General features: G+C 45.2%; 1 protein-coding gene across 3 annotated transcripts in view; it reads right to left on the bottom strand.

Annotated features, from left to right (window-relative positions):
* Window positions 1–13032, bottom strand: part of TAFA1 (TAFA chemokine like family member 1) — a 547163-nt gene that overhangs the window by 15644 nt on the left and 518487 nt on the right. The gene's annotated exons all lie outside the window — the stretch shown is intronic.

Below are 13032 nucleotides of genomic sequence, written 5' to 3'. Positions count from 1 at the left end.
GATCCAGGGAATATTTGATTGGCTCTGGGGGGATCAGGAGGGAATTTTGTCCCCCGCTGGAACAAAATGGATCATGCTTTGCTGCGGTTTTTTTCTCTGGCTATAGGATTGTGTATATAGGATTGTAGAAATTTTTTTACATTTTTTTTTCCAGTTTTCCATCTAGTGACCATAATGCTTTATTTTCCTGATTGAAGCATTCAAGAAAAAATACCCTATTGTGGCCACTAGATGGTGCTTATTACCATAGGAAATAATCATATTCAACAAAATATATCATTATTTGTAAATAGACCCCAAGGAATCCCAATAGGAAAGTTTCCATTTCACTGAAATTCTGGAATCTGCAGATTTTAGTTAAATGTTGCCATTTTAGCAAAGGGCATTGAAGTCAAGAGGGAGGATAAAATGAAGATTATTTTTAGTGTGAACCATCTGTGCATTGTGGTGGCAAAAGAAGTGCTGGTGCATTAAAAGGTCCATTTACTTTGAAAGGGCTGCTTTACTGCAATATGTGATAACTTGTGACATACTGCACATTTCCATACATGTGGTAATGCATGAGATTAGAACCCAGACTAAGGGGATGGTGTGAGAAAGGTGTTCTGTGTGCATTTCCCACACTGCATTCAAAATGCACTGCTGTTGTGATCTGCTGCAGGTGTCAATACTTTTTTAATGGCACCCCAATGCAGTTTGGATACGCAGTGTGTTTGTGGGAACCAGATCTCATGGTACCACAGTACCATGCATGAGTTTTTCAAAAGTAGTGCATGCCATGCTTTTTTTGTGTTTCGCATCCCATTCAAATGAATGGGCAGCAAAATCACACTGCAGGGGAACACACAGGAATCCCACAGGAACGTGGATTGACCCTAAACCTTAACTCCAGGCAGATACCAAATACAATTTAATACGATTACATAGTTATTTTAAATACGGTAGATGAAATTTACTTTTAAATGCAATTAGTGTTGATATCAGCCTCTTGTAATCTCCTGTACTGCAGCAAATTGGGAGACAGAGGGGAATATTCAGAGCTAATCAGGATCTAATGGAAGTACATGTACTTAAAAAGAGCATGATTACAGGATTAGAGAGCAGAGAGATGACCTCAGCAGTCGGCTGCTTCTATTTTGTTGTCCAATCACAGTCTGGGGGCATGGCGGTGACCAGCCTGTATTGTTTAACTACAGCAGGGAAAAGTTAGGTCCCCAGCCTGGCTGTTTTATGTGGCAAAATGTGTAAATATCAAGAGTGGCCCAAAAAATATGCAAACTTGGTAGGTAAAACTGACCCCACATATATACTTTAAGTGTGTGTAGCACCCTCTAAGGAAGTGAGGGGGAGCTCTAGCTTCAGGTGTTAGTTAGAGGCTGAATAGCAGCCTAGTTGAGAAATCTCGGTGGGTCAAATTTAGGTCAGAGGTGAGAGGCTCTGCAGACTAGCTCTCTGGGATTTTCCCCTGCTCTAGAACTTTGGAGAAAGGTCTGGAAGCAGTGGGTGGATGTGACGAGTGGCTGGTCTGTACTCTTAGAAGATCCTGGCCAATCCCCAACAAGAGGCTTGGCAAGGGGCCAGGACAGCCTTTAAGAGTAACTGAGCCTGCTCAGCAGCAGGAGACTTGGAGGAGAGTTCAGGTGGAAGAGGAAGATCTAAGGCTGAGAAGCAGGAGCCTGTGAGGGGGCCAAGATGGAGAGGGCTCACCTCCAGGCAGGAGGACCTGGAAAGGCTGAAAGCTTGGAACTTCATCAGCCCCCTGAGAGAGGACCACCTGTGTGGCAGGGTAGGAACGGCCCAGCTAGAAGGCCTGGTAGCAGCCACTGACCCACCAGCAACAGAGGAGAAGGACTAGGTGAGTAGACCTGCACCCCTGGACCAGATAGGGGAAGGAAGCACTCTAGTGAGAAAATGGATTAGCTTGCCATCCAGGACTGTTTCACCATTTTATGTGATAAACACTGGGTCCCCTGTCCAGGGATTCATCCAGGCTGCCAGACAGAGGAGCATCTGAGGTCTCCGTGGTATTACAGGAGATGCTGGCTAGCTCTCCAAAATAGACTATTTGCTGTAACTACATGTACATAGTTCAGGAATTTGTTCTAGATTTCTCGCTTCCATTGGGCATCCCATATTCCCCTTACCCAATCCAAGTTCTAAATCCCCTAATAAAACTTCGAAACACGCTCAAGGACTGTTTATTGACTCCTGAATGCAAGTCTATGTGGAAATGCCTGTTGCCTGGCTGTGTAGGACTATAGGGGGACCCAAAACTTCAGCAAATCCTAAGGTGGAAATGCTACATGTGTATTTCACTATTTGTCTGCAGTGAAGCTTTAAAGTGGAACAGCAGCCAAAACATTTTTTTTCAGTTTTGGATAGAGTGGAGAGGGTTTAGGAACCCCCGTCTGTTTTTTTTTTATTGCTTAAAGATTCGACCTCTCTCTTTCTCCTGGTGACCATTTTGAGTTGTCCCCAGAGAAGGGATAGAGAGGAAACCTTTACACTAGTTCTGGTGACCCTGGTGACAACCAAAGATTTTGAGAGGTTTCTTCTCACTTCCTGCTGGGAGTATGGGACAGGAAATTTAGGGAAATCCCCCCTAATAAAAAACAGATGACCCCCATGAAAAAAAATTGTCTTTGATTCCACTTTAAAGTGGTTGTAAATCCACTGAAGTGAATACCCTCAGGTGATGCAAAGAGCATTGTGTTTTTGCATTTGTTTCCGGCATTTTGTTGCATATTTGAGCATTTTTCCAAGTGTTTTGAAACTTTAGCATTTTTGTATTAGCCAAGGGAGAAAACTATCATCTGTTACATCAGTTGTTATTATGTGTTTCTGCTTTCATCTGCTTCATTCTGCCTGAATCAAGCTACAAAAGTAGCTCCTAAACTGTTTTGAGCTTCAGACGTTTGGCTTCAGGCGACATGGAGTGGAGCGTGGTGAACCACCTCCATAGAAAATAATTGATTTTTTTCTCACTGAGCGTTTTGGAGTTTCAAGCTACAAAAAGCTCAGCTGTCACTGGGGCCTAAGTTGCATCTATTTATCTGCGACTTTCTCTCCTCTATATCCATTCAAAGTATACAGTTTACCCAGCATTTATGATCATCAGAAGGCAGGGGGTGGGGGGCTGATGTCACACACTGCACAGCAAAGAGAGAGAGGAGAGAGAGGAGAGCTTAGTGCAATCTGATACCTGAGTGTAAGGAATGAACACACACAACCCTTTACACAGTCACCTAAGGAAACATGCTCAGCTGAGGCTGTCAATCACATGATGTGTGCTGTAGTTCCTGTCCCCTTGGATTCTATGTGTCAACATAACTTGTCATAAGTGACTCATGCAGATAGCAGAGGAAAGGACAGCAGGCAGCAATCACACATGTGATTTAGATTGCGGCAACTACACATTATAGAGGGATATGTTTTGTTCATCTTCCATTGCAGAGGTTTACATCCACTTTATGGCCCTGTCACATACTGTAGGCATGTTGGTGCAGTAAATCTAAGCAGTTGAGGCGTGCTTGTAAAGCACCACAACCACCTGTCAAAGCCCAGCAATGGCTGGCGAAGAGCTCCATCCACATTGCAGTGGCAGCAACGCTGTGCTACATGGTGCAGCAAAAGAAAAAGTAGGGAATGTTGCATTTGGCAGGTGATCCAAAGCACCTCTTAGAAGTAAATGGGGCTGCATCACAACCATCATGCAACCATGTCCTATTGAGCAATGTAAAATCCCTTTTCAAACAGGCAGGCAGGAGGCAGCATATCACCTCCTAGCTACCTGCTCATAACGGGCCAACTGCTGCTGAAAAAGCTATCTATCCTGCATAGCGAGTGAGTAGCTAAGCCCATGAAAAGGGCCTTGCTCAACCTTACTACAGCTGGATACCTAATGGTTTGACCTGTTCTTGCTAGTTAGGTAAAGAGCATCATTCAAGGAGCAGACACCGTAGTGATCCACACTTCATCTTTCACCAATCTGACCTTGATAAGATGACATTTAAAGTGTTACTAAACTTAGGACCCATCATTCACTATATCTGGTCTCCCACAGCACACAGATAATGGAAATGCAATTATTTTAGTAAATATAAACTGCTATATACCTTTTCTCATCAGCAGTATATAGCAGACTTGTGACTTCAGCTGAGCACTGGTTAAAGCTTAAGACAATAACACATGCAGCGCTAAAAATAAAATTAAAACATAGAAAAACATATAGAGTAATATGTGATGGACTACTAGTGCTTAGTAGTGATTTATAAGTGTCCTCATAGCATGAATGCAATAGTCCCAATAAACTTGTGCAAGACGTGATGAACTCCGTGCTGTGAAGTGTTTAATATTATGCACTCACCAGAAAGCGCATAAAATGCGCATTTGAGTTGTCAGACCACTCCTGGTCCCAGAAAAGTTGAACCTATATGGATCATCTGGCGAGCTGTCACTCTGTCACTCCTTAACCAGCAGGGGGACTCCCGACATCCAAGGAACCCCACAGGGATAATCCAGGCTCATTAACCAGGGCACTCACATGCAGTATCCACCTTGAGAGAGGGGGGGCTTGACCAGAAAGCCCACCCCAAAAAACACTGATAGTGTAGTATGTTCCAACAAATGTTCTTTATTAGAGATGATGTATACAAATAACTCACAGGGTATCCCAGATAAAAAGATGGCCGCCGGCCTCCACGAGGTACGGAACGGCGTGACGTCACCGGCTAGGCTCCACCCTAGGGTGGAGATGATCCATATAGGTTCAACTTTTCTGGGACCAGGAGTGGTCTGACAACTCAAATGCGCATTTTATGCGCTTTCTGGTGAGTGCATAATATTAAACACTTCACAGCACGGAGTTCATCACGTCTTGCACAAGTTTATTGGGACTATTGCATTCATGCTATGAGGACACTTATAAATCACTACTAAGCACTAGTAGTCCATCACATATTACTCTATATGTTTTTCTATGTTTTAATTTTATTTTTAGCGCTGCATGTGTTATTGTCTTAATGTGAAGGTTTGAGGTTTGTGCCTTTTATGCCAGCTGCTTGCTACGCATCTCCAAGCGCTCGTTAATTATCTCTTTTTTTACTGGTTAAAGCTTGTAGGAGGATGCAAAATCCCTGACCTCTGTCTGGACAGTGCTGATTGGCCCTGTGCTGATCACATGCACTCTCCCAAGAAAACAAAAACCTCTCTAGCTATACACACTAAACTGAGCATGTGCAGAAGGGCTACGGGTTCAGTCTGTCTTATCAGGAGATAAGCCTTGGACATTTGAACAAGAGGAGGGGCAGAGAAGTCAGGATCAAACAAGCTTTTTGCATAATGCAGAGGATTAACCCCTTAGGTTCCACAGTGAGTATAACAAGCATGCTTTACTGCATATACAGACTGATTTTACTGTTGTGGTTTGAGTAACATTCAGGGGCGGACTGACTATTTGGAAACTCGGGCACTGCCCGAGGGCCCGGGGTCAGTAGGGGCCCCCATGAGATGCCCCTGGTACCTTTTTCATAGGCTTTTTTGAGTTTGAGCAAGGACACAGGGGCCCCATGATTCCCTATTGCCCGGGGCCCCATGAGTTGTCAGTCCGCCCCTGGTAACACTTTAGTTGTTTGATCAGGCACTTTGAACATTATCACTCTTGTTTGCAAGGTTCTATTTTATAAGAGTGGTAGTGCTACAAGTGGAGATGTGCAAATCTTTTTTTCTGATCAGGGCAAATTCAGTGAATCTCACCTTTCTTCTGGAAGATCACGGCTCTTCCTGAATAAAACGATTTGCGGAGAATCAGGAAATTTACAAATCAAGTAAATCACAGAGATAATTTGCAGGATGGACAAATCTACATCCACATAATCAGACCCGTTGAAAATGTCTGATTGGAAAGAATGTGACATTTAACAAATCTGCCAGATTCATGAATCATTTAATCGTCTTTCATTACAAGCACTTCTGCTGTAAGTCACTCATTCTCATTTAGCTCAGCCAGCAGTGCCAATCAGAAATATTGATAATGAGAGGTGTGGCCTGGAAGCCTAGCTGAACTGATTTAAAATTTGACCAGCTCACAGTCAGTGAACATTTTCACCCATTTCTGAAAATCCAGTTCTTGGCAGAGTAGAATTTTAAATAACATTTAAAGCCCAAGTCCAGGAAGGACAAAAAATGACCCTTACTATGCTATCCCCTCCTATACCTTGTAAGGGTTAAATGCTTGGTAACTGAAGGGGATGAGAAATAAGGTGTGATACATCGAATCTTGGCCTGGTCAATAGGGACCAGCCAAGATTTGATCCATCTATGGTCAAGCTGATTGTACCCAAGTTGATCTATCAATTGACTTGGATAAAACCAGCATGTTGGATTTTTAGCATGCGATTTTTTTAGTGGCTATAGCTGCTAGAAGTAATCATTGCGTTCTCCCAGCAGGGACAGCTCTCCGCGCCTCCCACCCCACCAGTAGATCACAATATCTTCGCCGTAGGGGTTCTCACATCAAAACTAACTGTGTTGATTGGGGAATCATACAATTTTCTTTCCTGCAAACCTGAGTTTGCAGGAAAGTAAATCGCATAATCTATGGCCTGCCTAAGACTACATTTACATGGGTGGCCAAGGCCTGATAGTTTGCTGCATTCAGAGGTGGATAAACACTGCTTACAAACTGGCTGCAAAACTCCACAGAAACGCCAATCTTGAACACACACTGGCTGGGTCCAGGGTCAGTCGGGGGGCTCTACAAGGTGTGACCGTTTAATTCCCGGAATGCCTGCACCATACTACTATGGTGGGGAGTCACACAGCCATTTGCACTCGAACGTGTTCTGACATGTTCTGACTTGCACTCTTCTGGGTCTCAGACCAGTTGACTCAGTCTTTACAGAGTAGTAGAAGAATAATCCATGTGTGTATTGCACTGTTGGTGGGAAATGAGTGACAAGAATCTGGAGCAGCAGATTAACATCAAATTTTGCGTGCAAATTGACAAAGGTGCAAGTAAAACTTTAGCTTACAAACGGGCTTATGGTGGTGAACATTCCGTAATCAAATCAAATATTTTTGAATGGCATAGGCAGTTTAAAAAGGGACGAGATGTACACAATGATGCAAGAAGTGGGCAGCCAAAACTGCAAAGAACAAATGCAAATGTGAATAGAGCATGAACAGGGATCTGTTCAGAGGAAAACACCTGAACTCTAGCCTGATAAGGGAATTCTCCACCACGACAATGCTCCTGCACATGATGTGTTTGTGAGTTCCTGTCCCAGAAACCCATTCTGAAATTTACCAACCACCCCTGACTTAGCACCCTGTGACTTTTGGCTTTTTCAAAAATTAAAAAAATGCCTTAAAAAGACACAGATGTGATGCCATTCTGGATATCTTGTTGTGACAGAGTTATTATGCAGCGTTCCAGAAAACTAATTCCAGGAATATTGTCAGCAGTGGTGCAGCTGTCTAGAAAAGTATGTCGCTTCACAAGGGGACTAATAAGAAGGTGACAACAACCATTAGTGTGTAGGTAAGCAGGCATTTTTTGACCATCCATTCGGGACTTATATTGTCACACATTGTATTTGCATGTAGCCGCGTGTACAGGCAGCATTTACAACTGCTGTCATGAATTCACTGATTTTTGGCAATGGGCACCACTGGCTGCAGCTATTTGTCCATCTGAATGTAACCTAATCTAGGTAGGCCTTTTATATAAGATGCTCAGTGACATCATCAGCTACATTGCAGGACCAATAGCTCTGCCGGGAGGATGGTGAGGGATCACCCACAAGCTGGATGGGAGGAGAGCCCCTGAGCCTGTCATATCAAGGACTAACACACATATGGCACCTTATCACTCATCTGCTAGACCAGGGGTGTCAAACTGGCGGCCCTCCAACTGTTGTGAAACTACAACTCCCATCATGCCTCTACCTTTGGTAGTCATGCTTGTAACTGTCAATCTTGCAATGCCTTGTTGGGACTTGTAGTTTGGCAACAGCTAGAGGGCCAGTTTGACACCCGTGTGCTAGCGTTAACGATCATGTAACACTTGCAGTGAAAAGTTTTTATACAACAACATTTTGGTTGGAATTCCCCTTTAAATGAAGGCTATAAATATACGGCAATAACCCAAGCTGTGTAATGAAAATCACTTTTTTTGTTCCACTTTAGTAAGCAGGAACTCACATCTGTTTTGCCAGCAGTTCCTACAGAGAAAGCTTCTGGGCTTTGTAATTGATAGAAACTCTGGGATTTTGTATAGCGTCTATAAAACTTAATTCTCTGTCTCTAGCATATACCTGAGATTAAGATGGAAATCTCTGATAAGCTTTTCCATGTAATGGAGAGAATTTCACAGAGCTTGTCTTTTATATTTTCGTCTAATTTAAAATCCGCTCACATAATCATTTGCCGATAATAATGCTCGCATGTAAAGTGCAGGTGTGATTATTTATCCTATTTATCTCTTCTACAGGGTACAGCTGCAAACAGTTTATAAGAAAGAGTCGTAATAGGCTGGGGACCCTCACATCCTAATGAGTGCTTAGCTGTTACGCAGAGAGGTGGGGATTCTTGTAATGGGTCAGTAGAGGAAACCCATCAGCCTTCTTAACATGACCTATTTCTTTACCCATGTGGGATAAAACAGCATGGTAATTTAAAGCAGGATTCCATTAAAAAAATAAAAGTAAAAATAAATAAAAGGTCATTAGAAGATTCAAGAAACACATATTGCTGCAATACTTACCTTCAATCCAGAGCTGTCCTCCACAGTACTTCACTTTCTCCACTAGATGTCTTCAATCTGCTGAGATGAATGACACCCAACGTCATTCCGTGCTTTTCCTCTGAGCTCATAAGCTGCCATGGGCACACCCCCATTCTGTAACTGGACAGTGATGAGCTTATCTCGCTGCCACTCTGTTTGCTCCTCCTTTCAGCATGCTCCCTGATTTGCTCATTGTGCAGCAGCTCCCTCTTTCAGTATGAGCTCTGCTGTGCAAGGGCTGCAAGAGGTTGATGCCAAATCAAATTCATGTGCTAAAACAGATACATTTAATGATTTATTAATCAATACAGAGCTGTGTGTCTTTTATACCTGCCTGGAGTTTGGCTTTAATTCCCCCTCCTCAGCAGCATATGCAGCCAAGGCCAAAAATATTGTCACCCCTGGATTTTTGTCAGATAATGCACCACTTTGCTCAGAAATTTGTTGCAATTACAAATGTTTAGGCATTCTCAAGCTACCAACCAGCAGTGTGTCTGCTGTTTGTTAGCACATAGCACACTAAAAAGTGTGAAAAAAGGTAACATATGTCAGCTATGAGGAGTAAAATGCATTTTGGAATGGTAATATTAAAAACTTTTTGGATAGGGAGGGGAAGGGTTAGAACTACTGCTAGATTTAAAGGATGTCTCTGCCCCCACTGACATTGTTCTCTCTGTGTCCTCGTGGAAGAAAAATTTTACTTCTCCTCTTGTGTCTGACACATGTTTCCTGGAAAGGAAGTGAGGGAAATGTCCAGGTGTCCACAGATACAATTCTGAGGTCTTAACCCTTCATCAATCTACTAGAAAATGTTTTTTTGGCAGAATTTCCTCTCACTTGCTGTCCCTTTTTAAACCTATTAAATAGGCTTCTTAAAGATGGGAGTGACTCTGCTTCTTCCCTGATCTCTACAGAAATGCAGAGCCTTGTCCACCAAAAAGGCAACTCAATTTAGTAGATGCTGTAGAATTAACTCTTGGCCAGTGCTGCCATTAGAAATCATAAGGCTTCATACAGCCTACCTGGCAAATTCAACACCCCCCTCTAACGGGTTTTTGACAGTAACTTGGATCTCTGCCCGTCTTCCCCGTCCCTTAGCACCTCCAATTTGTCATTTAACCACACGCAACATCAGACCCCGACCGCTCCAGCCCTGGCAAACTGATCACACCAAAACCCTCAAACGACACAGTCGTGCCCTGGAGCGACTATGGCGCAAAACCAAATCCCAACAAGCCTTCACCCGATACAAATCTGCCTTCCACACCTACACCTCCTCCCTCCATACTGCCAAACAAGCCTACTTCCTGACCCTCATCAAGGCCCTCTCCTCCAATCCTCGCCGACTCTTCTCCACCTTCAACTCTCTACTCTCGCCACCCCCACCTCCACCCAGCACCTCATTCACTGCCCTTGAGATTGCCAATCACTTCAAAAACAAGATTGACACAATTCGCAAGGACATTGCCGCAACTCACACGCCTTCTCAACCCGTCCCCTCTCACACAGCTACCCCCTCATCCCCCCTCCCCCTCGACATAACCCACAGGGACTTCGTCGCTGCTCAAACTCCCTCCAACCCCCTTCCCCCTCACTCAGCTACCCCCTCTACACCCCTCTCCCACGGCCCCACCACTGCTCTTACCTCCTCTCCCACCCCACCCTACATTCCTCATACTGAAGCTCCCCCAACACTCCGCACCTTTGACCTTACTACCATCGAAGAAGTCTCCCAGATCCTCTCTGATGCCCGCCTCACCACCTGCCCCCTTGACCATATCCCCTCACAACTCCTACAACCTCCCTCCCCCTCCATCCTACGCTCCCTCACCCACATCTTCAATCTCTCCCTCTCCTCCGGCACTTTCCCTTCCCCTCTGAAACATGCACACATCACCCCCATACTTAAAAAGCCCTCCCTGGACCCCAATGACCCGAACAACCTCAGACCCATCTCCCTGCTCCCATTTACATCTAAACTCCTCGAGCGCCTAGTCTACACCCGCCTATGCTCTCACCTCAACGACAACAACCTCCTCGATCCCCTACAGTCCGGCTTCCGTCCCCTACACTCCACCGAAACTGCCTTACTCAAACTCTCCAACGACCTGCTAACCGCCAAAGCTAATGGCCACTATTCAGTGCTCCTACTCCTTGACCTCTCTGCGGCCTTCGACACAGTCGACCACCCCCTCCTCCTCAAAAAACTACACTCCCTCGGCCTCAGAGATTCTGCTCTCTCCTGGCTCTCATCCTACCTGTCACAACGCTCTTTCAGCGTTACCTATAATGCCACCACCTCCCTCTCACTCCCCCTCTCTGTTGGGGTCCCTCAAGGCTCTGTCCTCGGGCCCCTTCTCTTCTCCATCTACACCTCCTCCCTTGGCCAACTCATACACTCTCACGGCTTCAACTACCACCTCTATGCCGACGACACACAAATCTATCTCTCAACCCCCCACCTCACCCCCTCGGTCTCCACCCGAATCACACACCTGTTGAGCGACATATCAGACTGGATGTCGCTCCACTTCCTTAAACTGAACCTCTCCAAAACCGAGTTTCTTGTCTTCCCTCCAGCCCGGACACCACCCCCATTGACTTCTCCATCATGTCCAACAACGCCACCATCAAACCCGCCCCGCAGGCCAGAGTACTTGGTGTCATTTTGGACTCCAACCTATCCTTCCAGCCCCAAGTCCACTCTTTAACAAACTCGTGCAGACTCCACCTCCGCAACATCGCCAAAATCCGCACGTTCCTAACTCCAGAAACCACTAAACAGCTCATCCACTCCCTCATCATATCACGACTCGACTACTGCAACTCCCTCCTCACTGGCCTGCCTCGCCGCTGGCTATCCCCGCTTCAGTCCATCCTGAATACGGCTGCCAGACTCATTCACCTTTCCAACCGCTCCGTTTCCGCCACCCCCCTCTGCCAATCCCTCCACTGGCTTCCGATTGCGCAACGGATCAAATTCAAAATCCTAACGCTGACGTACAAAGCTGTCCACCATACTGCCCCGAACTACATCTCTGACCTAATATCCAAGTACCGCCCAACACGCACACTCCGCTCCTCACAAGACCTCCTTCTCTCTAGTTCCCTGGTCTCCTCCTCCCATGCCCGCCTCCAGGACTTCTCCAGGGTGTCACCCATCCTCTGGAACTCCCTGCCCCAACCCATCAGATTATCACCTACTCTCCTCTCCTTTAGGCGCACCCTGAAAACCCATCTCTTCAGGGAAGCCTACCCCGCCCCCTGCTAACTTGCCGACCTTCTCCACTCTTCCTACCACTCCTTCCCCCACAGCTATCTCCTCCTGTGCCACCATCCCCTCCCTCCTAGATTGTAAGCTTGAAAGAGCAGGGCCCTCGATCCCCTCATTTTTTGCATTGTATTGGTACTGTTCTGTCACATGTTCTGTCCCCCTTTATAATGTACAGCGCTGAGCGAACTATTGGCGCTTTATAAATACTGTATAATAATAATAATAATAATAATAATTGTATAGTGACTCTGCAGCAGTCAATGCAGTGGCTTCATGTGCTCTGCCTTGGGACCATGCCCAGCTGCCCAACCTAAACAGAATCTCCACAGTCCATCTCCATCATTCCATATGGGGGCTATGGAACCGGATGGCAACTTGGACCCCAATCCTGGAGAGCAAGGGTAGACTGCTCTGGGGCTGCCTATAGTAACAGGGGGATTTGAAATGAATCAAGGATTATACTAGGAAGATATTATTGTTGGAGTAGCCAAGATATAGAAGAAGCCAGGAGCTGAACCCCAATCCACATACGCTTATTGGCCACTTTATTAGGTACACCTGTTCAATTACTTGGTAACACAAATTGCTAATCAGCCAATCACATGGTAGCAACTCAATACATTTAGGCATCTATATGTGGTGAAGACGACTTGTTGAAGTTCAGACCGAGCATCAGAATGGGGAAGAAAGGGGATTTAAGTGACATTGAATGTATTTCAAAAACTGCTGATCTACTGGTATTTTCACGCACAACCATATCTAGGGTTTACAGAGAATGGTCCGAAAAAAAAATATCCAGTGAGTGGCAGTTGTGTGGATGAAAATGCCTTGTTGATGTCAGAGGTTAAAGGAGAATGGGCAGTCTAGTTGGAGATGATAAAAAGGCAACAGTAACTCATGTCAATATAGACCAAAATCTCTGAGAAATGTTTCCAACACCTTGTTGAATCTATGCCACGAAGAATTGAGGCAG

This window comes from Staurois parvus, unplaced genomic scaffold (genome assembly GCF_062004578.1).
Source record: "Staurois parvus isolate SC_StPar_1 unplaced genomic scaffold, SC_StPar_1.0 ptg000162l, whole genome shotgun sequence".
Taxonomy (NCBI): Eukaryota; Metazoa; Chordata; class Amphibia; order Anura; family Ranidae; genus Staurois; species Staurois parvus.
This window is presented reverse-complemented; position numbering and strand designations above follow the sequence as displayed.